The sequence below is a fragment of the Papaver somniferum genome, chromosome 5 (assembly GCF_003573695.1).
Source record: "Papaver somniferum cultivar HN1 chromosome 5, ASM357369v1, whole genome shotgun sequence".
NCBI lineage: Eukaryota > Viridiplantae > Streptophyta > Magnoliopsida > Ranunculales > Papaveraceae > Papaver > Papaver somniferum.
In genome coordinates this window covers 156,447,808-156,470,160 of record NC_039362.1, presented here as the reverse complement: position 1 = coordinate 156,470,160, position 22,353 = coordinate 156,447,808, and the positions used below count along the sequence as shown (strand labels likewise).

General features: G+C 38.2%; 1 pseudogene; it reads left to right on the top strand.

Moving 5' to 3' along the window:
* Positions 1-20,908: 20,908 nt before the first annotated feature.
* LOC113284886 lies at positions 20,909-21,008 on the top strand (annotated as a pseudogene).
* The last annotated feature ends 1,345 nt before the right edge of the window (positions 21,009-22,353 follow it).

The following is a 22,353-nucleotide window of genomic DNA, read 5'->3' as shown; positions in this document are numbered from 1 at the left end:
TATCCTAATCGTTTTCCAATGGTTTCGGTAGTCCTATTTTCCGTAAGTTTACTTATGTTGAGCATAAACAATTAAGTTGATCACCTTGTGTGTTTAATTTGATTGCATATTCCAATTAACTTAATCATGGGTTTACTTGTGATTAATTTGATTGAGTTACTAGACTGACCTTGATTCTGGCCCTTAGACCAAGAAAGGTTGGGATGGTTTCTCCAGCCAGGGTTATAGGTTTCTGAATAAGGGTCAAACTTCTGACGGTTATCGAATCTAGTATTGTTATAAAGAGCATTGGCTTGCTCTTTAACAGTATGGTCTTCCCAAAGAGGCTCTATTCTACCACTAGTACCACTAGAATGACCTAATTCCAACGCTTCTAACCTTTTGGCTATGGCTGCTATTTTAGCATCTGACTCATAGGATCCTTCTACCCTATTGACATTTCCTCTACTTAGAAGAATTGTTTTCTGGGGTTCCCTATTATTTTCCCATTGTTGGGTCTTATTGGCGATTTCATTCAAAAATGTCATCGCCTCATCAACAGTTTTATTCTCAAACCCACCTGTGCATAAGGACTCAACCATGGTCGTTGTTGAATAGTCTAAACCCTCGTAGAGGATCTGAACTAACCTAACCTTCTCTAAACCATGATGAGGACATTGAGAAATTAAGTCATTGAACCTTTCTAAATACCTATATAAATATTCTCCCTCTTTTTGAGGAAAAGTACAAATTTGTGTCCTAATAGACGATGTTTTGTGCCTTGGAAAAAACTTATCTATAAAGGCAGATGTAAGTTGTTCATAGGTTTCAATTGACTCAGAATCCAAACTATACAGCCAAGATTTGGCTTTATCTTTTAAGGAAAAGAGGAATAACCTAAGTTTCAGTGCATCATCACTAAGGTTTTTAATTTTCAGAGTACTACATACTTCCTCAAATTCCCTAACATGAAAATAGGGGTTCTCATTCTCTTTTCCTAAAAAGGTTGGGAGCATATGTAAAGTCCCAGGTTTGAGTTCATAATTTGCCTCGGTTTCAGCTAACTTGATACAAGACGGACGAGAGGTCCTAGTTGGGTTCAATAAAGCTTTTAAAGTTGCCATTTCTGGCACTACCAAAGGACTAGGAGAAATTTCTTCACAAAGACGCAGATTCTCAAAAATGAAGTTTCCAAAAACGGGGCTCTCTAAAGAAGAGTCTTCGAGCTCCCCGCCTCCACAAGAAGAACTACTAGGTTTATCACTAATCATACGACCTAGAGTATCTCTTTTCCAAGCCCTATTAACAAAATAGGGCATACACTAAAAAAAAAATCAAAAAGAAATAAAAATCATAACAGGAAGGTTCTAGCAATCACACAACAGGCTGACTCGACTTTACCACAGCAAACCTAGAGATTTCTAGCAAACAACAAGCATGATGGCTCACTTAGATTGTTTCTAGACTAGCTTCTATATCTCGAAAGGGAATCCGTTACAATTTAAGAAAACCCCTCTGGAATCAATCCGAGTCAAAGTAAGTTGAATCGAGGCGAGGGAAGCTTAGTGGAGCTTTGATACCCAAGGCCTCATCGCAGTACAAGGCGGCGCAGTCACGCATTCAACTCACAGAAACCGTCATGAACTTCGAAGTATGCTAAAAGAATAATCAATATCCTTCGAAATTTTTTCCTAACAAGCTCGATACCCTATAGGTATCTTTCTAATCAGATTTTAAAGCTTGGGTTCGGGTTAGGTTTTGTTCTCCTAAAGCGGGAAAGAAGGGAGAGGTGATGAAATCTGAACCCTTATCTTGTTTAGGCCAGGCCTTGCCCTTTACTAGGAAAATAAAGACAGTCCAAATTCGTCCTCAATCAATGATCACCTTAAGGAATACAGTAACTCGCTTACAGAAGATTCGCGAGTGTTTCGATTGGACTTACCTCCCGTACCAGATGGGGGATGAACCGTTGTCGTCGACTCGGGCCACGACTCCTATGCGGTGTGCGAACCCGAGGGGCCGAGGTGATATTGTAATCACCGTCCTTCCCTGCACACAGTTTGTATTTAACTACCCTTCCGTAGGTTTTTCTTTTTTTAAAAAATAATAAAGTCTAAGAGTCCAGTCCAAAGTCCAAATAAAGTAAAGTGCAAAAGAAAAAGAAAAAAATAACATAAAAAAAAATATAAAAATCTCTCTTTTTTTTCTCTCTTTTCTATATATAAAACAACAACAAAAAAAAATTCCTCTTTCGCTTTAAGCTTTTCCTTCCAAGGTCCTTAGTACTCCACTTCGAACCTGCAAATCAAAGACAAAAAGAAACGTAAAAAGGAAAAAAAATAATAAACCTAAAAAAAAAAATCTACCTAAGCACAGGTCCGCGTCGGCGGCGCCAAAAATTTGATGTATTTTCAAAAGTTGTTGTAGATTGTGGTAAAAGGGGTTCTTTTCGAACTTGTGAAGGTAATAATTTTTTTTTTAGATTTAAATAATTTAGAAATGTAGAAAATTCAATTAACAAGTGATATAAATTTTATGGAGAAAATAGGGGTGATGATTCCACCATTCAACAATATTTATGTAGTTTTATTTATTTTTTATTATGCAAATTTAATAATTGTTTTGATTCTAACTATTGCCAAAAGCAGATTCTCAAAATATCAAAGATTAATCGCAAGCATAATACATCAAGAGTATAAAACTAAGCATGTATTATCAAGAGAAAATATATTTGATTAATAAAAATCATTTAAATCATTTATTTTCAATGCAATTAATCATATATAAATATTGCAAAAATTAATCAAATAAAAATTACCACATAAATATTGCGAGAAAGGATTCCTCCGTCACCCCTGGGATTGGGTTTAGCTACTCATGATGAAAAACCTCTCAAAATATTTCATTGATGCTCAAAAGTTGATTACAATGAAGAGAAATGTCAAAGAAATCAATATTCGACCGTACTTTGCAACACACAGGAAACGTCAGGGAAGAACGATACAAATTAAGTGTTGTAAGCACTGTTTCTAAGTCGCGGGAAAGGAATTGGAAATTGTCGCAGTTAAGCGACACCTTTCAACGACTTTCCTGGAGAGTATATTGTTCTTCGTCTTCAACTACACCAGCAGAACTCTTCTCTTCTCTGCGTGATTTTCTTTTGATTATCTCGACTCCTAAACTTTCCCCAAAGACTCTCCCAACTTGCTAAACTCTTTAGCCTTGTATTTATAGTGTTTTAGAACAAAAATATCCGACCATAACACCGTATAATCCCCCATTAATCCCGTCATTGCTCGCTGCACATATTTAACAATAATTTCCATTTTTGGCTTCTACACAGTTAGATTTGATCCTGCACGCTCTAGTTAGCCTTCTCCACGTCTCAGCACTCTTTCAACGCTAGTAGAACTCCTCCATGCACACAAGAACTTCAATTTTGTTCGTGTTACAGTACACGTGCTCTGTTTTGGGTGTGTGAATCATCACGCGTTTTCCAGCCAATTCTGATCGAACCCACTGCCCAAAATGTGTTCCTTAACCTATATCACATCTCTCTATCAAATTTCAGCCATTGAATCGACCCGTAACCCCTTCATTTTTGTGATCAAACTTCTACCAGTTGAGAATTTCATTTCCCGCCAAAAAAAACAGTTTTCAAACGAAGAAGAAAGGGTGTCCCCCTATCCTGAACTGGGGTGCGAATAGCAGGTGTCCACTGAGGTTCCCCTTAACCGATAGTGAGAGTCCGAATAACAATTGTCCTTCAAGGATGCCCCGGGCAACTTTTCGAGCCGAATTTTTCAAAAATGTTTATTTCCTAAAAATACATAAAAACACAATATTAGTACAAAAATAGAGTTCCAATAATACGGACATTGAGGACAAATTAGACACAAAAATGCGTCTATCAAATGCCCCCAAACTTATTATTTGCTAGTCCTCGAGCAAATTTATTCTAGAAATTAAAATCATTTGAACCCCTAGGTGGCCCTAGTGGCGGAGTGTTGTCTCCGGAGGGTTTACCAGAGGTGTACCCACAAAACCTTTACTCCAGACCCTAACTATCTACGTAAAATCTTGGAAAGCACTAAAGAACCTCCTTGGTTGGCATACTTATTAATTATAGGAGGAAGTACCCTGATGCGAAATTCCAATTACTGTACACGAGTTTTCACTCAAGCATACTAAAATTCATATAAGTGACAGAGCTCTACTAAGATAGTTTCACGATGGACATCATACTCGGAGTCAGACTAATCACATGAAAAGATTAAGAAGATGGAAAAAGAAAAATGTAGATGGTTGAAAAGTGAACGGTGTTTCCCATATCTGTCTGAAGACCTCTGCCAAGGTGAACCTAACCTAAATGACTGAGATACCGGTCTGACTAATATTAACACACTGGCATATACAAGGGAACCAGTGGTCAATAATCCTAACTCTAGGTCAACACAACTGGCATATACAAGGGTACCAGTGGTCGACTTTATTAAACACACATTTATTTAAGAACTAACAACATGATTGGACCTTGTGGACCCAAGCGCATGTTTCTTGTCAGCGGATTACATGGTAATTCCCGTGGATCCTGCATTCCACGCTTGTTTAGGCGACGGAGACAGGGAGAACACACACATATTGCTATCTAAGTGTTAGTATTTATTCCGATTGGTCTACTGGTCTGGTCTAATTTTTTTTTTTTTTTTTTGAAAAGGTAACTCGGTCACTCTATTTCACCCTAGAAAAGGTAACAACTTGAATCGTGTGCCCCACCAAATCACTTGAAATAAAAGAAAAAATAGAAAGTGAAAAGGACTCGACGAGATATGGCGAAACTATCATGTTATTTCTAACACCTGAGCTCTGTGCTTTTATGAATAGACTCTATAGATGTTTCCATATAGTCAGATTGGTTCCTCAATTCCTAAAACAAAATTTTTTCCATCCACTTAGATTGGTTAGTGCTATCCTTAATAGGTGTAAATTTCTAGGCTCTGGAATTTATTTATTGCAACTTAAAACTAACAAAAAGTTTCTTCCCCACCCCCAAACTTAAATCTAAGATTGTCCTCAATGTTTCTAATGAAAGAGCAGTACCAAAAGTAACATAACACAAGGAGAAGTTGGAAAGATAGTACGTGGGTGAATAAAATAAAAAACTAATATACAACATACAATCCGCCTCGATGGTCAATCAAGGGTAAACAGGGTCCTCCAGAGGGACCTCCTCAACATCACATGTAGGCAAGGGCTCTAAAAAGGGTTTCAATCTCTGACCGTTAACCTTCGAAGAACTACTACCATCCGGTGACTTAATTTCAACAGCTCCATGAGGAAAAACAGTGCGAACAATAAAAGGACCCATCCACCGAGAACGAAACTTCCCAGGGAAAAGATGTAAGCGGATATCATACAGAAGAACTTTTTGACCTGGAGAAAATGTCTTTCTTAGAATATTCCTATCATGCACAAGTTTCATTTTGTTATTATACTCCTTCGCACTATCATACGCATCTCTTCCAACTCATTGAGCTGGAGTTTCCTATGGGCTCCTGCCTTGTCGAGTGAAAAATTTAGCTGCTTAACAGCCCAATAAGCTATATGTTCTAACTCAACAGGTAAATGACATGCCTTGCCATAAACAAGCCGATAAGGCGACATTTCAATAGGAGTCTTAAACCAGTACGGTAAGCCCATAAGGCATCAGTAAGCCTAGACGACCAGTCTTTCCGATTAGGATTAACTGTTTTCTCTAATATACATTTTATCTCCCTATTGGAAACCTCAACTTGACCACTATTCTGTGGATGATACGGGGTAGCTACCTTATGAGTAATACCATATTTCTTCATTAAAAACCTAAAAGGTCCATTACAAAAGTGCGACCCTCCATCACTAATTATAGCTCGCGGTGTACCAAAACGTGTAAGTATATTTTCTTTCAAGAACTCTATCACAAACCTATGGTCATTGGTTTTACACGCAACCGCTTCAATCCACTTAGAGACATAGTCTACATCGACAAGGATGTATAGGTTACCAAAAGAATTAGGGAACGAACCCATAAAGTCAATACCCCACACATCAAAGACCTCAACAATCAGAATCGGGTTCAAGGGCATCATGTTCCTACGGGAAATGGTTCCTAATTTCTGGCAACGTTCACAAGTAACACAGTAACTATGGGAGTCTTTAAACAACGAAGGCCAATAGAATCCACACTGCAATATCTTAGCAGCAGTCTTCTTAGCACTAAAGTGACCCCCACAAGCATGATCATGAAAAAAGGAAATAATACTGGACTGGTCACTCTCAGGTATACATCTCCTAATAATCTGGTCTGGACAATACTTAAACAAATAAGGATCATCCCAAAAAAAGTGCTTAACCTCGGCTAAAAATCTAGAACGATCTTGTTTACCCCAATGTTGGGGCATTCGACCAGTAACAAGATAGTTCACTATATTCGCATACCAAGGTAATTGGGTAACAAAGAACAATTGTTCATCAGGAAAGCTATCCCTTATAGGAAGGGAATCATCTGGGGAACTAACAACTAGCCTAGACAAGTGATCTGCTACAACATTTTCGGCACCCTTTTTGTCTCTAATGTCTGGAGAAAACTCTTGCAACAACAGAATCCACCTAATCAATCTAGGTTTAGTATCCTTCTTAGACAAAAGATATTTTAAAGCAGCATGATCAGTATATATGATGATCTTAGAACCTAAGAGATAGGGTCTGAACTTGTCTAAGGCAAACACAATGGCTAATAGTTCCTTCTCGGTAGTGGTATAGTTCAACTGGGCATCATTCAGAGTTTTGCTAGCATAGTAAATCACATGAAGTAACTGATGAGTGCGAAAAAGTGCATGATTCTATATATTTTTCTTGGCATTTAACTCATCTTTTGTGCATTAATTCTACATTTTATCCCATATTCTGTACTTTCTTTGTTTTCAAGAATAAATATTTTTATTAATTAATTTTGCATTTTTAGGTAATAAATAAAGACTAGATGAGTTGCGGAGCGAAAAGTGCAAAGACACGGAGAAAGCCGGCGGAAACTCTAGAGGAAAAGAAGTGCATAATGCGGTATGGAAGACTCAAGGATGAAAATGGGCTCACAAAGGAAGAAATTGTTCTTAAAGAAGAAGTGGGCTCAAGATTGTTTAAGCTCAAACCCATTTCCTAAACCCAAACCCATTTTCTAAGCCTAAAATCAATATCCAAACCCGTTTCTCTCCTTCACCGTCAGATTGAATCCATTCCATCATCCAATGGTCGCTCCATCAGAGTCCATCGAGTTTTGATGTTCCTGTCTAACACTATAGCACCTAACTCCATCTCAGACCGTCAGTTTTGATGTATCCCAGATCCAAAGGTCGCTTCATATCCATTTCCATCGAGCCGTTGGATCATTCCTTCATCTTTTCATCCAACATCTTCGCTTCGCTAAACATCAAAATTTTCTGCACCCGCTCAACACCACAATACATAACCCTACCCAAAACAGAACCAAACGCACCCCAACCTAATTCCCATCGAGTTTCCTTCTTCTCCATCTCTTCTCCCTCACCCCCGATGCAGAACCCATTTCCACCACCTGCTCCGCCACCAACTCTCTGCCACTACCACAACCACCACTAACTCCACTTACCACCAACCCTAAGTCCATCATCACCTATATGTCTCTCAACTAGCCTTTTCAATTTCACATCTCCCCAAACCCTAGCCGTTTGTGTGTGAAATTGGAGAGAATAGTTGGTAGGCATCAATGGACAAATTGAAGGCATGGGAAGACATAAAAGACGCAATAGAAGAATGGGTCGACGTTATTGAGTGTTTTCAGAAAGTAGGTATGATTTAATTTTGATTTCTTTGAAACCCTAATTTTGATATTTTGGGGATTCTAGGGTTAGACGTGTGCAACTATAAATTGAGACGTTGGGTTGTTGTAGAAGTCATGCCTGGATTAGCCAGAGCACCATTTGGAGGCCTGGATTAGCCAGTGCTCTCCATTGTTAGGTTTTGTAATTTTCTGTTTTAATTCTAATTCTAAATTTCAATTTCAATTACTCTCTATGTTTATCATGTTCTAATTTCATGTGCTAGGGTTTAGATGAAACTCTTGATTGTATGTTAAGATAGTTAGTAATCATGTCATTGTTCTTGTAGTGCTAAAAATGAGTTAGGACTGCTAGTAGCCATTTGAACAAGCAAGCCTGTGATCAGTTGTGCTGTAGAAAGACAGCTGATGCTAGGGGTAAGTGAGTGATAATGGTTAAGAATTCAGCCCATTAGAAGGATTGTGCTCAAATGCCTTAGGATTGATAGATTAATTGGTTGTTACAAGTAAGCCTGTGATCAGCTGTGCTGTAGAAAGACGGCTGATGCTAGGGGTATGCTAGTAAAATTAGTTGATAAATCACCCATTATAGTATTTCCTGAGATGAAACAAGATATGATTCGATTAGATGCTGCCTTAGCTTAGGACCAAGAAGTGGATTCAATGCCTTAGTAACTTCACACAGTTCTGCATCTTTTTCATTCACTGCACTAGTTCACTGCCTTAGGCTCACTTCCTTTGTTTAACTTCCACTGTTACTATCACTGCCACTGTCACAATCATTGATTCATTAGTTCACTGCCACTGCTTAGCTTAGAGAACTAGCTTAGCTTGGGAAAGCTTCAACTCACACCCAAGTCCCTGTGGAAATGACCCGTATTTGCCCTGTATACAATCGACACCGTGCACTTGCGGTTAACAAGTAGGCTTCTTCATTGTCTTATTTTCTTACATCCTTAAAAGCCTACCAAGTTTTTGGCGCCGTTGCCGGGGACTCGGTTAGCGGCGCTGTTGTTGTTTTTGTTCTACATTTGTTTGCTGTTCTCTGCATTTGTTTGTTGTTGCAGGTCTTGTTGCTGGCTAGCCTTTGCTAGCTAGCTAGCTAACTGTTACCTGTTGCTGCTAGACCTTTCTTAACCTTGCTGTTGGGCCTTGATCCTCCCTGTGAAGCATCATCTTGCATATTTTCTTGCACTGCATCCATTTGCATAAGCATCATTGTGTAACTGCATCTTAGTCTCACTTGCTTCTGTGCATTTAGTGTAAGCATTTAGCTGGTCTTGCATACTTTTTTGCATTACCAAGTCATCTTAGCTTGTTCATTTTCATTGCTTTTCTGAGCTAGTCCTTAGCTAGTTCCTACTGTTTTGCATATTGTTCTCACCCGCTGCTGCTGAGCGTTGTGTAGCCCTGCTGCTACTTGTTGTTGTTGTACTGCTGCCTGCTAGGCTGCCCTGGTGCAGTTGGAGTGAACCTGGTACAACTAGCCATTCTTGCTGGTGCTGCCTTCTCCAAGCTGCCTGGTGCTGTTGGGTTGACCCAACTGGGTTTCTGTTGTAAAGCCAAAGGAAAGCCAAAGCCCAATTGGGCCTCTCCAACAAAAGTTTAGGAAGATCCAAAGCCCAACTGGGCTTGTGCAACTTAAGAAAAGGGATAAAAGCCCAACTGGGCTTCCCTCCAAAAAGGTAAGCCTAAACCCAAACCCAAACCCAAATTTTTTGGGCTTGTAATTTTTTTGGTTTGTATTGTTATTCTCTTTTGGGCTTGTAATTGTAATTATCTTTTTGGGCATGTAATAATTATTTTAATTTTATTTTTTTTATTTTTTTTTTATTTGGGATTGTAATAATTTTAGTTTTATTTTTATTTTCTTTTTTTTGTGGGTTTGTAATAATTAGTTTTATTTTTATTTCTTTCTTTATTTGGGCTTGTAATTTAGTTGTTTGTTAGGCTTGTAGTTACTTTTAAACTAAAATTTGGGCTTCAAAAAAAAAAAAAATTGCTCCTAATTTCAAAAACCAAATTTTTGCTCCCAAAACTAAAACCAAAATTGCTCCCAAATTAAACCAAATTTTTATCATCTCCCTTTAAAAAAAAAAAAAAAAAAAAAATCAAATTATGGGCTTGCTTTTTTCTCAAAGTATGGGCCTTACTTTTTTGTGATTTGTGTGATTATTTCATAAAACAAAGACATGTCTGGATTTTGGTCTGCCTCTGGGAATAAATCTATTAGAGATGCTTACGGGCAAGATTCACCTTATGAACCTCCCACAGACCATGATGTCAATAGTTATAGGGATTATAATTATGGACCTTTTCAAGGTCATGAGCCTCAATATGCAACCTAATATGCATGTTTGTACCTTTTGTGGTGGTTTAGACCACCCTGATGAATATTGCTATGTTTTGCATGAATTTAGGAAATCTAGGGGATACCATGAAAATCCAAATTATGAAATGCCCACAAATTGTGAGGCTGGTAGTCATTGGGACCATAATCAACCTTTCGAAGGTTGCGATCAATATTTTGTAAACCCTAATGACCATGCACACATGTACCATTCACCACAATTTGAACATGAAGAATTTTGTACTCCCATGAATTAAGACTCCACCGTAGAAGCTCTCAGACTCTGTGAGCAAAATTCTGATAGAACTATATCACGCATTCAGGCGAAGTTAGATCAGATTTTGCTTCAACTACAAAAGGAGGAAATTCATGAGGAAATGCATGTTGTCCCTAATGAAGTGTCCAGTCCCATTCATCTAAATGATATTGAATATGAACCTGATTTAGAGGAACATGAATCGACTAAGGACACCACCACTTTTAATGAGGACCAATATGCATGTTACCATGATGATGATTATGATGATAATGATATGTTAGAAGAACATGTTTTTGCTGAAAATATTGTGGAACCTTTTGGTTCAATCACATATGGCTTCTCAGCCTCAACCTTCATGAATGTTGTTTCTTCTGATACTCATTGTAATTCATATGATTTTGATTCTAATATGGGGCTTGTACAATTCTTCTGTGAAGATGAACATGACATAAGAATAGTTGAATCTTCTGTAGACACTAATTTTATTATGCATGAGGACGAATTTGATGTGTCTGATTCCTTGCCTAAGTCACAAAATGTTATTTCTTCCGGTGATGATTTGAGTACTTCGAACAATCATGATACTGATTTAGGTCTTGATGTTTTGTTCGATGAATGTGAGCATATTTTACCTGTTTCTGATTTAGGGAAAGTATGTGTTGGTACTATTGATCGTACCCATGAAAATAATTTAGATGTACCCACTTTCTTACCTAAATCGCAAATTGAGATTATTCCACCCAACCTAGATTTGGTCTGCAACAAAAATTTTAAACCAACTTTTCTGAAAATTCCCAATCTAGGATTGGAACTGTGTGCCTCCCAAGTCCTCTTGGACTATTTTTCTTCAAAATATAACACTTTTAAAGAGCCACAGTTGGAATGCATTTCTTTGCCCATCCCGAAAACAGTCCATTATGAGTTAGACCTTTTGAATCCTGAACCCCTAAAATTAAAAGATTTTGTGCTTAAAAGTAAACCTGTTGAACAATTTAGGTTTAGGGGTGATTCATTCGGTTTTTCACTCTCACTCCCATTTAAGTCCAATTTTAGTGTTTTGAAACTTTCTATGTTTCAACACTTTGTCTTTTGGGTTGATCCTCAACTCTTTAGACTTTATGTATACAGTGAATTTTTTGTACATAATCCGGTAGGTAGTTTTTAGTTTCTTTTTCTTTATATCTTACTACCACATGGCGATCGCGGCTGAAATACGTTGGATTCTAACCATGAATAATGGAGTTCGTTTATTTCTTTCGTCAAATCGGGTATTCTCCTTCCTTTCTCTCAAAACTCAACATGTTTTTCCGATATGTCCAAGTTATGAATATGTTTATCTTTAGAAACATTGAGGACAATGTTTAGTTTAGGTTTAGGGGTGAAAAGTAGGTACCACGATATCATGCTATAATTGAAAACAAAACTCCTCCCTCTTTTTGAAAAAAATGAAAAATCAAAATAAAAAATTATAAAAAAAAAAAATCATAAAAATGGAGCTCATTTACCTTGAAATGTTGACTCTTGTGCAAATATGTATTATTTTAAGGAGCCTTAGTCTGGATATTTAGGCACCCATTCTAGCACAATTCACATAGTGATAAGAAACTTGCACGCGCACGATCTACCAATACATGTATAGCCTCATCCTTGAGGTGTTTTATCGGAAGTTTTAGTTGCCAATCACTTTAGAATACTGAACGAAACTTGACTAGCTTGTTCTTTGGTTGGTTGGGATAGAAGGTGGAGGTTACATTAAAAAAAACAACCATCGAATTTAACTGGGTGCATCAAAAAGGGCTACCTCTTGCAAAGTGTCATGTAATTTTTGTTTCTTTTTGCTTATGTATCAAAAGTGTTTCCTTATAAAAAAAAAATCAAGTATTTATCAATTCCATCCTCTCTTGTTCCAAAAATAAAAAGAGAGTAGTCAATGTAAATAAGAGTCATGTAAAGAGTCATCTTTTTGTTGTAAATAGTCTTATAATAATCAAGGAGGGTGTATGACATTGATGTACAACGCGAGTAATTGTGAAATACCTCCAACTCATTCACAATTCTCGTAAAGTCCGGACAGCTAGCTAGATTTCGACCTTGGTTCTTAGCCTGAGAAACTATCTCTTGGTGATTAGTAATCATAACATCCGATCTTTCTTTACACATGTGTAGATACACTTTACACTCTTATCACATGTCTTTATTTGTTATCAGTGCTAGGATTGTGCCTTTGATAGCTAGATTGACATCTCCATTTTGCTGTGAGCTTAAACTGTCTTGCACATGTCACATTTGATGGAATATGAGCTTATATTTTGTCCTAGAACTTTGTAGGTACGTTCTAAGCAACCCTTCACGAGACTTCACTCGTCCACTAGGGGCACTTAGTGGTTTAAAAGTCTTAGTGCATACGCTAAATGCATTCGAGAGACCAGCGACAGTGGTATAGGTAGGATTCCCTTAGTTTTTTTTTACTTGAGGACAAGTAAAATTCAGGTTTGGGGGTATTTGATGAGTGCTAAAATGTGCATATTTCTATATATTTTTCTTGGCATTTAACTCATCTTTTGTGCATTAATTCTACATTTTATCCCATATTCTGTATTTTCTTTGTTTTCAAGAATAAATATTTTTCTTAATTAATTTTGCATTTTTAGGTAATAAATAAAGCTTGGATGAATCGCGGAGAGAAAAGAGCAGAAAAGTGGTGAAAAAGCCGGGAGGAATCACGCAAGGAAGCCGCGAAGAATGTCGTGCGCAAGACTCAAAGGCTAGAAGTGGGCTTGAAGAGGAAGAATTGTCCTTAAAGAAGATATGGGCTTGGCATACCCAAGGCCCAAAACCCTCACTCAAACCCATTTCCAATATCCATACCCGCCTTCATCTTCAGCCGTCAGATTGGATCATCTCAGCATCCTACGGTCGCTTCATCGTCGTGCATCGAAGTCTGAGGATCCTGTCAAACACTACAGCACCTAACTCCATCTTGATCCGTCAGTTTCGTTGTATCGGGCATCCAACGGTCGCTCCCCTCTTCCTTTCATCTCGCCGTTAGATCGATCCATCATCTTCGCATCCAACGTCTCATCCTCGCTGTGCATCAACAATTGCTAAACCCACTCAACACCCTAGTACCTAACACCTATACCCGCAAAACAAACGCACCCTTCTTCCCAAAACCATCGACTCCATCTTCTCCATTCCTCTACAGCGACCATCACCACCACCATGTACGCCACCAACTCCGCTCAACCACCTCCATCACTGTACCCCATCAATCAGCCACCCCCGCCATCACTAAAGGACACCACCATGATACCCTCTAGCTCCTTCTCTCTCAACCCTTTTATCTTTTCAAAAACAGTGAACCTAGAAACTAGGTTTGAGAGAAACAGAGTTAGTGAAATCAAACCACCAATTACGGAAGAGGAGAAGCAATAGAAGAATGGGTCGAGACCATTGATTGATTTCAGAGATTAGGTAAAGGTCAATTTCGGATTTTTTGTGTAACCCTAAATTTTATATTTTGGGGATTTTTGGATATTTGGTTGGCATGTATAAATAGAAGGCTTGTGTGTTGTGTTGGGGCATGCCTGGATTAGCCAGATCACATCTCAGGAGGCCTGGACTAGCCAGTGCTCTCCACTGTTAGTCTCAAGTTTAGATTAATTTTCAGTATTTTAATCATGTTCTAATTCAATAACTAGGGTTTTGATGAAACCCATAATCATATGTTAAGATAATTCATGTTCATGTTGTTGTTCTTGTTGTGCTTCATTGCTTTAGGAATGATAGTTAGCTAATGGATCAAATTAGCCTGTGATCAATTGTACTGTAAGAAGACAGTTGATACTAGGGGTGAGTTAGTGAAGTTGGTTGATAAGTCATCCATTTGAGACCTCTCTGGAAGAAGAAATGTGCTTAATTGATAAAGGAATGACAGTTAGCTAATTGAACCAAATGAGCCTGTGATAGGTTGTACTGTAAGAAGACAGCTTATACTAGGGGTGAGTTAGGGAGACTAACTGATAGATCATTCATTGTAGTTTTATCTGGAAAGGAACAAGAACATAATTTGAATAGGTATTGCCTTAGCTTAGGATTATTGGGTGGATTCAAATGCCCTAGTGCTTTTAGTCACTAGAAAGATTTAGAAAACAACACCAGCTCCCTCCTTGTCCCTGTGGACTTCCCCTGCTTATTCACTCACTACAACTGACCCTGTATACTTGCAGGTGTAGTTGTAGGTTCTTTTAAAACCTCTTTAAAACCAAAATTTTCCCATAAAAAACCAAATAGTGGGCTTTGTGTCTTTTCAATATGGGCCAATCTCGTGCTCTCCATGAATACATGTATCCCACAATAAAAATTCCATTATCATGTATTGTCTTACCTCAAACCAATAACCCTTTTAAAATAAATGCAAGCATGATACAAATACTTCCTATATTTCGAGGGTTCGATTCTGAGAATCCCTATACTCATGTAAGAGAGTTTGAACAAATTTGTCGGACTATTCAACCTGATCATATGTCTGAAGACTCTCTGAAATTGCGTTTGTTTACATTTTCTCTAAAGGAAAGGGCCAAAACATGGTTTTACGGTTTGAGACCACAATCAATCAACACTTGGGACCAACTCACAGATCTATTTTTCAAAAAATTATTTCCACATCATAGGACCATCGCTATTCGTCAAAGTATCAATTGTTTTGTCCAATTGGATGAGGAAACTGTTTTTCACTATTTTGAACGTTTTAATGATTTGTTGAGCGAATGTCCGCACCATGGATTTGAGAAGTGGAGACTTGTCGTCATCCTCTATGAGGGACTAGACTTTAAATCTCGAACCATGGTTGAGTCTATGTGTAATGGTAAATTTATTGATAAATCTGTGGATGATGCATGGAAATTTTTAGCTGAAATTGCAGAGAAAACCCATCAATGGGAATCTGTTAGGGAAACAGGGACAACGCCACATGGTATGAGTCACCCCCATGAGTTAGAGTCTTATTCTTGTGATAGCTCCGACCTTAGGATTGAAAATTATCCTAGATTGCAAAATCCCTATCATGATGATGATGATGTTATGTTAGAAGAACATGTCTATACTGAAAATGTTATGGAACCTTTGGGTTCAAATACATTAGGCTTCTCTGCCTCGACCTTCATGAATGATGTTTCTTCTAGTATTCCATATACATGTGATGTTGATACTGATTTTGAGCATGTGCATCTGTCCTATGAAGATGACTTAGGTAATATAGAATCTTCTGTTGACACTAATATGCATGAAAATATAATTGTTGTGTCTGATTCTCTACCTGGGTCACGTTGTGATGTTTCCACTGATTTGCCGATGCATGAGAATAATTCTTCTGATGATGTTGATGATTCTGATTTGTGTGAGCATGGTGAGCATGTTGTGACACTTGTAGAAGACTTAGGAGATGTTGATGTGATTAATAATGATGTGCCTATCGTCCTACATAAGTCACAATCTGATGGCCTTCCACCCAACCTAGATTTGGTTTGTACCGATATTGTCAAACCAATTTTTCTGAGAATGCCCAACCTAGGTTTGGAACTGTGTGCTTCCCAATTCCTTTTGGACTATTTTGCATCTAAGTATAATATCTTTGAGGAGCCACAGTTGGAATTAGCATGTTTGCCCGTCCCTAGAAAAGTTCATTTCGAGCTAGACCTTGTGCATGATGAACCCCCAAAACTGCGAGATTTTGTATCCAAAATTTTATCTGTTGAAACATCCAGGTTTGGGGGTAGCTCATTTTGTTTCACAGCTTCACTTGCATGCCTATCATATTATTATTGTGTGAAGCTGTTGAAATGTCTACATTTCGTCTTTTGGGTTGATCCTCAACTCTTTAGACTGTATGTATATAGTGAATTGTTTGTATATAATCCGGTAGGTAATGTTTAGTGGAATCATATGTTTCTTGTATATATTGTGTTAACCCAATGTGAATTCAGTTGAGTTACTGTTGGGTTTTTCCTTGAATAATGGAGTTCAAAACTTGCTTTCGCCAATATCCGGTAATCTCTTTCCTTTTCTACACTTAGCATCGTTCTCATGGTATGTGTTATAATCATGTTTATCTTTTGAAACATTAAGGACAATGTTTAGTTTAGGTTTGGGGGTGAAAAGTAGATACTTTGATAACATGCTATAATCGAAAAATAGAACTCATTCTTTTTGGAAAAAAAAATGAAAAAATCAAAATAAAAAATTGAAAAATTGAAAAAAAAAACATAAAAATGGAGCTCATTTACCTTGAAATGTTGACTCTTGTGCATGTATGTAAACATAAGGATTCTTAGTCTAGATATTTAGGCACCCTGATTCTAGCACAATTCACATGTGATAAGAAACTTGCACACGCACAATCTACCAATACATGTATAGCCTCGATCTTCAAGGTGTTTGATAGGAAGTTAGATTGCCAATCACTTTAGAATACTGAATGAGACTTGACTAGCTTGTTCTTTGGTTGGCTGGGATAGAAGTGGAGGATACGTTAAGAAAAGCAACCATAGAATTTGACCGGATGCATTCGATAAGGGCCACCTCTTGCTAAGAGTCATGTAATTATGTTTTTCTTTTTGTTCATGTATCAAAAGCGTCACTATGTTGTAAAGATCAAAGTTATTTCATCAAAAAAAAAAAATCAAAAAAAAAATCAATCAAGTATTTATTTATTCCATGTTTTGTCATGTTAAAGACAATAGTTCTCTCTTGTTCCAAAAAAAAAAGAGAGTAATCAATGTAAATAAGAGTCATGTAAAGAGTCATCTTTTTGTTGTAAATAGTCTTGTAATAAGCAAGGAGGGTGCAGACATCGATGTATAACGCGGGTAAACTGAAATATCACCAACTCATTGGGTGAACATTCACAATTCTCGTAAAGCCGGACAGCAAGCTTGGCTTAGAATTCGGTTCTTAGCCTAAAAACTATCTCTTGGTGATTAGTAGTCATAACTTCAGGTCATTCTAGAAACATGTGTAGATACACTTTACACTCTTATCACGTGTCTTTAGTTGTTATCAGTGCTAGGATTGTGCCTTTGATAGCTAGATTGACATCTCCATTTTGCTGTGAGCTTCTACTGTCTTGCACATGTCACATTTGATGGAATCTGAGCTTATATTTTGTCCTAGAACTTTGTAGGTACGTTCTAAGCAAACCTTCACGAGACTTCACTCGTCCACTAGGGACACTTAGTGGTTTAAAAGGCTTAGTGCATACGCTAAATGCATTCGAGAGACCAGCGACAGTGGTATAGGTAGGATTTCCTTAGTTTTGTTTTATTTGAGGACAAGTAAAATTCAGGTTTGTAACTTATTTTCTCGGTGACCTAGCACAACACCAATAGCATAATCTGAAGCATCATACATGATCTCAAAGGGTAGGTTCCAGTTGGGTGCCTGGACTATGGGGGCGGTAGTGAGTAATGACTTAAGCTTCTCAAAAGCCTCTAAACAAGCATCATCAAAGACATACTTAACATATTTTGAAAGCAAATTTCAAAGAGGTCTAGACATCAAGCTAAAATCCTTAATGAAACGACGATAAAAACCAGCATGCCCTAAGAATGACCTAATATCTCTTACGGTTTTTGGGACCGGTAAAGTTTTAATAAGGTCAACTTTGGCTTTATCTACCTCTATACCCTTTGAAGATACAATATGCCCCAGAAAAATTCCTGAACGAACCATAAAGTGACATTTATCCCAATTAAGCACTAAATTCTTTTCCTTACACCTAGTCAAAACTAATGACAAATGATGCAATCACTCATCGAAAGACGAACCAAACACTGAAAAATCATCCATAAAGACCTCTAAGAACCGTTCTACCATGTCAGAAAATATGCTCATCATGCAACGCTGAAAAGTCGCAGGGGCATTACATAGCCCGAAAGGCATGCGTCTATACGCAAAGGTACCAAAGGGACAGGTAAAAGTGGTTTTCTCCTGGTCTTCTGGGGAAATAACGATGTAATTATATCCAGAGTAGCCATCTAAAAAGCAGTAGTGACTATGTCCAGCTAATCTCTCTAGCATCTGGTCGATGAAGGGAAGGGGAAAGTGGTCCTTCCTAGTGACCTTGTTCAATTTCCTATAGTCAATACAAACACGCCAACCCGTGGTCACTCGGGTCGGGATTAACTCATTGTTATCATTCTGGACTACAGTAATACCAGATTTCTTGGGAACAACCTGAACGGGGCTGACCCACTTACTGTCTGAAATAGGGTAGATAATGCCTGCATCTAATAGCTTAAGAACCTCAGTTCGAACTACTTCTTTCATATTGGGGTTTAGTCGACGTTGCATCTCCCTAGAAGGTTTGGTGTCTTCCTCTAAATAGATCTGATTCATACAAACAGTAGGACTTATACCCTTAATGTCTGCTATGGTCCACCCTAAAGCTTCCTTGTTGTTTTGAAGGACGGTTACTAGCCTACTTTCCTGATCTCTATCCAAGTCGGAAGAAACAATCACAGGTAAAGTCTCAGACGGGCCTAAAAACACATACTTCAGGGTATCTGGCAATGGTTTTAGGTCCAACTTAGGAGGCTCTTCTAAAGAAGGAACTAGGGTAGACTTAGAAACTGGTAGTGGTTCGAACTTAGGTTTCCATTCATTACTATTATCTAACAAATGGGTTGAATATAAAAAAGCATTCACCTCATTAATCACCTTATCATCATCAAAATCAATCCCAAAGTGAGCTAGGCATTTCTCTAATGGATCTTCTAACAAAGTGTTTGGTAATGACTCCTCGACTAATGTTCCTATCATGTTCACCTCTTCTATATTCGAGTCATCTAGTTCATAGGGTAGCTTACTAATATTAAAATTGTTCAGCTCAATAGTCATATTACCAAAAGACAAATTCATAATACCATTTCGACAGTTAATGATCGCATTGGATGTAGCTAAAAACGAGTGACCTAAAATTACTGGTATTTGGTTCTCTGGGTCAGGGATAGGTTGGGTTTCTAGGATAACAAAATCCACCGGATATATAAACTTGTCGACCTCTATGAGAACATCCTCGATCACACCACGAGGAATTTTAACGGACCTATCAGCTAACTGAAGTGTCATCTGTGTAGGTTTCATCTCACCAAGTCCTAGCTTAAGGTACACATGGTATGGCAGTAAGTTCACATTGGCTCCTAAGTCAAGCAACGCTTTCTCAACACGGTACTTACCTATTGTACAAGCAATGGTAGGGGACCCTGGGTCTTTATACTTAGGAGTAGTGGTATTCTGAATAATAGAACTCACATGACTAGCTATGAAGGCTTTCTTCTGGACACTGAGCTTACGCTTTCGCGTACACAAGTCCTTAAGGAACTTGGCATAAGAGGGAATCTTCCTAATTGCATCTAATAACGGAAGGTTGATATTAACCTGCTTAAAAACCTCCAATATATCATTAAAGTTGGACTTCCTCTTAGTCGGAACTAGCAGCTGGGGTAACGGGGTTCTGGGAACAAAGCCGGGCTCATCAGGACCCTCATTGGTCTCTTTGGAGACTCTATCAGTCTTCTCATTTTCTGGCTCATAAGGGTGAACTACAACATGTTCACTATCAGGCATGGCAACCTTATTGTCAACTTTCTTTCCACTCCTAAGGGTTGTAATAGAGTTCACATGATTGTACGATTTCTCTGCTTTAAGATTGGGTTGAGTTTGACTAGGAAACTTACCTTTTTCCCTCAAAGACTCATTTATATGACTAACCTGGGTTTTCAACTCGGAAATAGCCTGAGAGTTAGCCTGACCTATTCTCTTATTTTCTTCTATACCTTGAGCAATAGATTGCTGAAACTCCATAGTGTTACGAGTTAACAAAGCAAGAGACTCTTTTAAACTCATAATCTTCTTATCCGAAGGGTTCTGAAACTGTGTCGGGGCTGAAGGATTCTTAGGATAGCCAAAACCTGGGGGAGCTTGAGAGTTACTAGACTGACCTTGATTCTGGCCCTTAGACCAAGAAAGGTTGGGATGGTTTCTCCAGCCAGGGTTATAGGTTTCTGAATAAGGGTCAAACTTCTGACGGTTATCGAATATAGTGTTGTTATAAAGAGCATTGGCTTGCTCTTCAACAGTATGGTCTTCCCAAAAAGGCTCTATTCTACCACTAGTACCACTAGAATGACCTAATTCCAACGCTTCTAACCTTTTGGCTATGGCTGCTATTTTAGCATCTGACTCATAGGATCCTTCTACCCTATTGACATTTCCTTTACTTAGAAGAATTGTTTTCTGGGGTTCCCTATTATTTTCCCATTGTTGGGTCTTATTGGCGATTTCATTCAAAAATGTCATCGCCTCATCAACAGTTTTATTCTCAAACCCACCTGTGCATAAGGACTCAACCATGGTCGTTGTTAAATAATCTAAACCCTCATAGAGGATCTGAACTAACCTAACCTTCTATAAACCATGATGAGGACATTGAGAAATTAAGTCATTGAACCTTTCTAAATACCTATATAAAGATTCTCCCTCTTTTTGAGGAAAAGTACAAATTTGTGTCCTAATAGACGATGTTTTGTGCCTTGGGAAAAACTTATGTATAAAGGAAGATGTAAGTTGTTCATAGGTTTCAATTGACTCAGAATCCAAAATATACAGCCAAGATTTGGCTTCATCTTTTAAGGAAAAGAGGAATAACCTAAGTTTCAGTGCATCATCACTAAGGTTTTTAATTTTCAGAGTACTACATACTTCCTCAAATTCCCTAACATGAAAATAGGGGTTCTCATTCTCTTTTCCTAAAAAGGTTGGGAGCATCTGTAAAGTCCCAGGTTTGAGTTCATAATTTGCCTCGGTTTCAGCTAACTTGATACAAGACGGACGAGAGGTCCTAGTTGGGTTCAATAAAGCTTTTAAAGTTGCCATTTCTGTCACTACCAAAGGACTAGGAGAAATTTCTTTACAAAGACGCAGATTCTCAAAAATGAAGTTTCCAAAAACGGGGCTCTCTAAAGAAGAGTCTTCGAGCTCCCCGCCTCCACAAGAAGAACTACTAGGTTTATCACTAATCATACGACCTAGAGTATCTCTTTTCCAAGCCCTATTAACAAAATAGGGCATACACTAAAAAAAATCAAAAAGAAATAAAAATCCTAACATGAAGGTTCTAGCAATCACACAGCAGGCTGACTCGACTTTACCACAGCAAACCTAGAGATTTCTAGCAAACAACAAGCATGATGGCTCACTTAGATTGTTTCTAGACTAGCTTCTATATCTCGAAAGGGAATTCGTTACAATTTAAGCAAACCCCTCTGGAATCAATCCGAGTCAAAGTAAGTTGAATCGAGGCGAGGGAAGCTTAGTGGAGCTTTGATACCCAAGGCCTCACCGCAGTACAAGGCGGCGCAGTCACGCATTCAACTCACAGAAACCGTCATGAACTTCGAAGTATGCTAAAAGAATAACCAATATCCTTCGAAAAATTTTCCTAACAAGCTCGATACCCTATAGGTCTCTTTCTAATCAGATTTTAAAGCTTGGGTTCGCGTAGGTTTTTTTCTCCTAAAGCGGGCAAGAAGGGAGCGGTGATGAAATCCGAACCCTTATCTTGTTTAGGCCAGGCCTTGCCCTTTACTAGGAAAATAAAGACAGTTCAAATTCGTCCTCAATCAATGATCACCTTAAGGAATACAGTAACTCGCTTACAGGAGATTCACGAGTGTTTCGATTGGACTTACCTCCCGTACCAGACGGGGGATGAACCGTTGTAGTCGACTCGGGCCACGACTCCTATGCCGTGTGCGAACACGAGGGTCCGAGGTGATATTGTAATCATCGTCCTTCCCTGCACACAGTTTGTATTTAACTACCCTTCTGTAGGGTTTTTTTTTTTTTTTTAAAAAT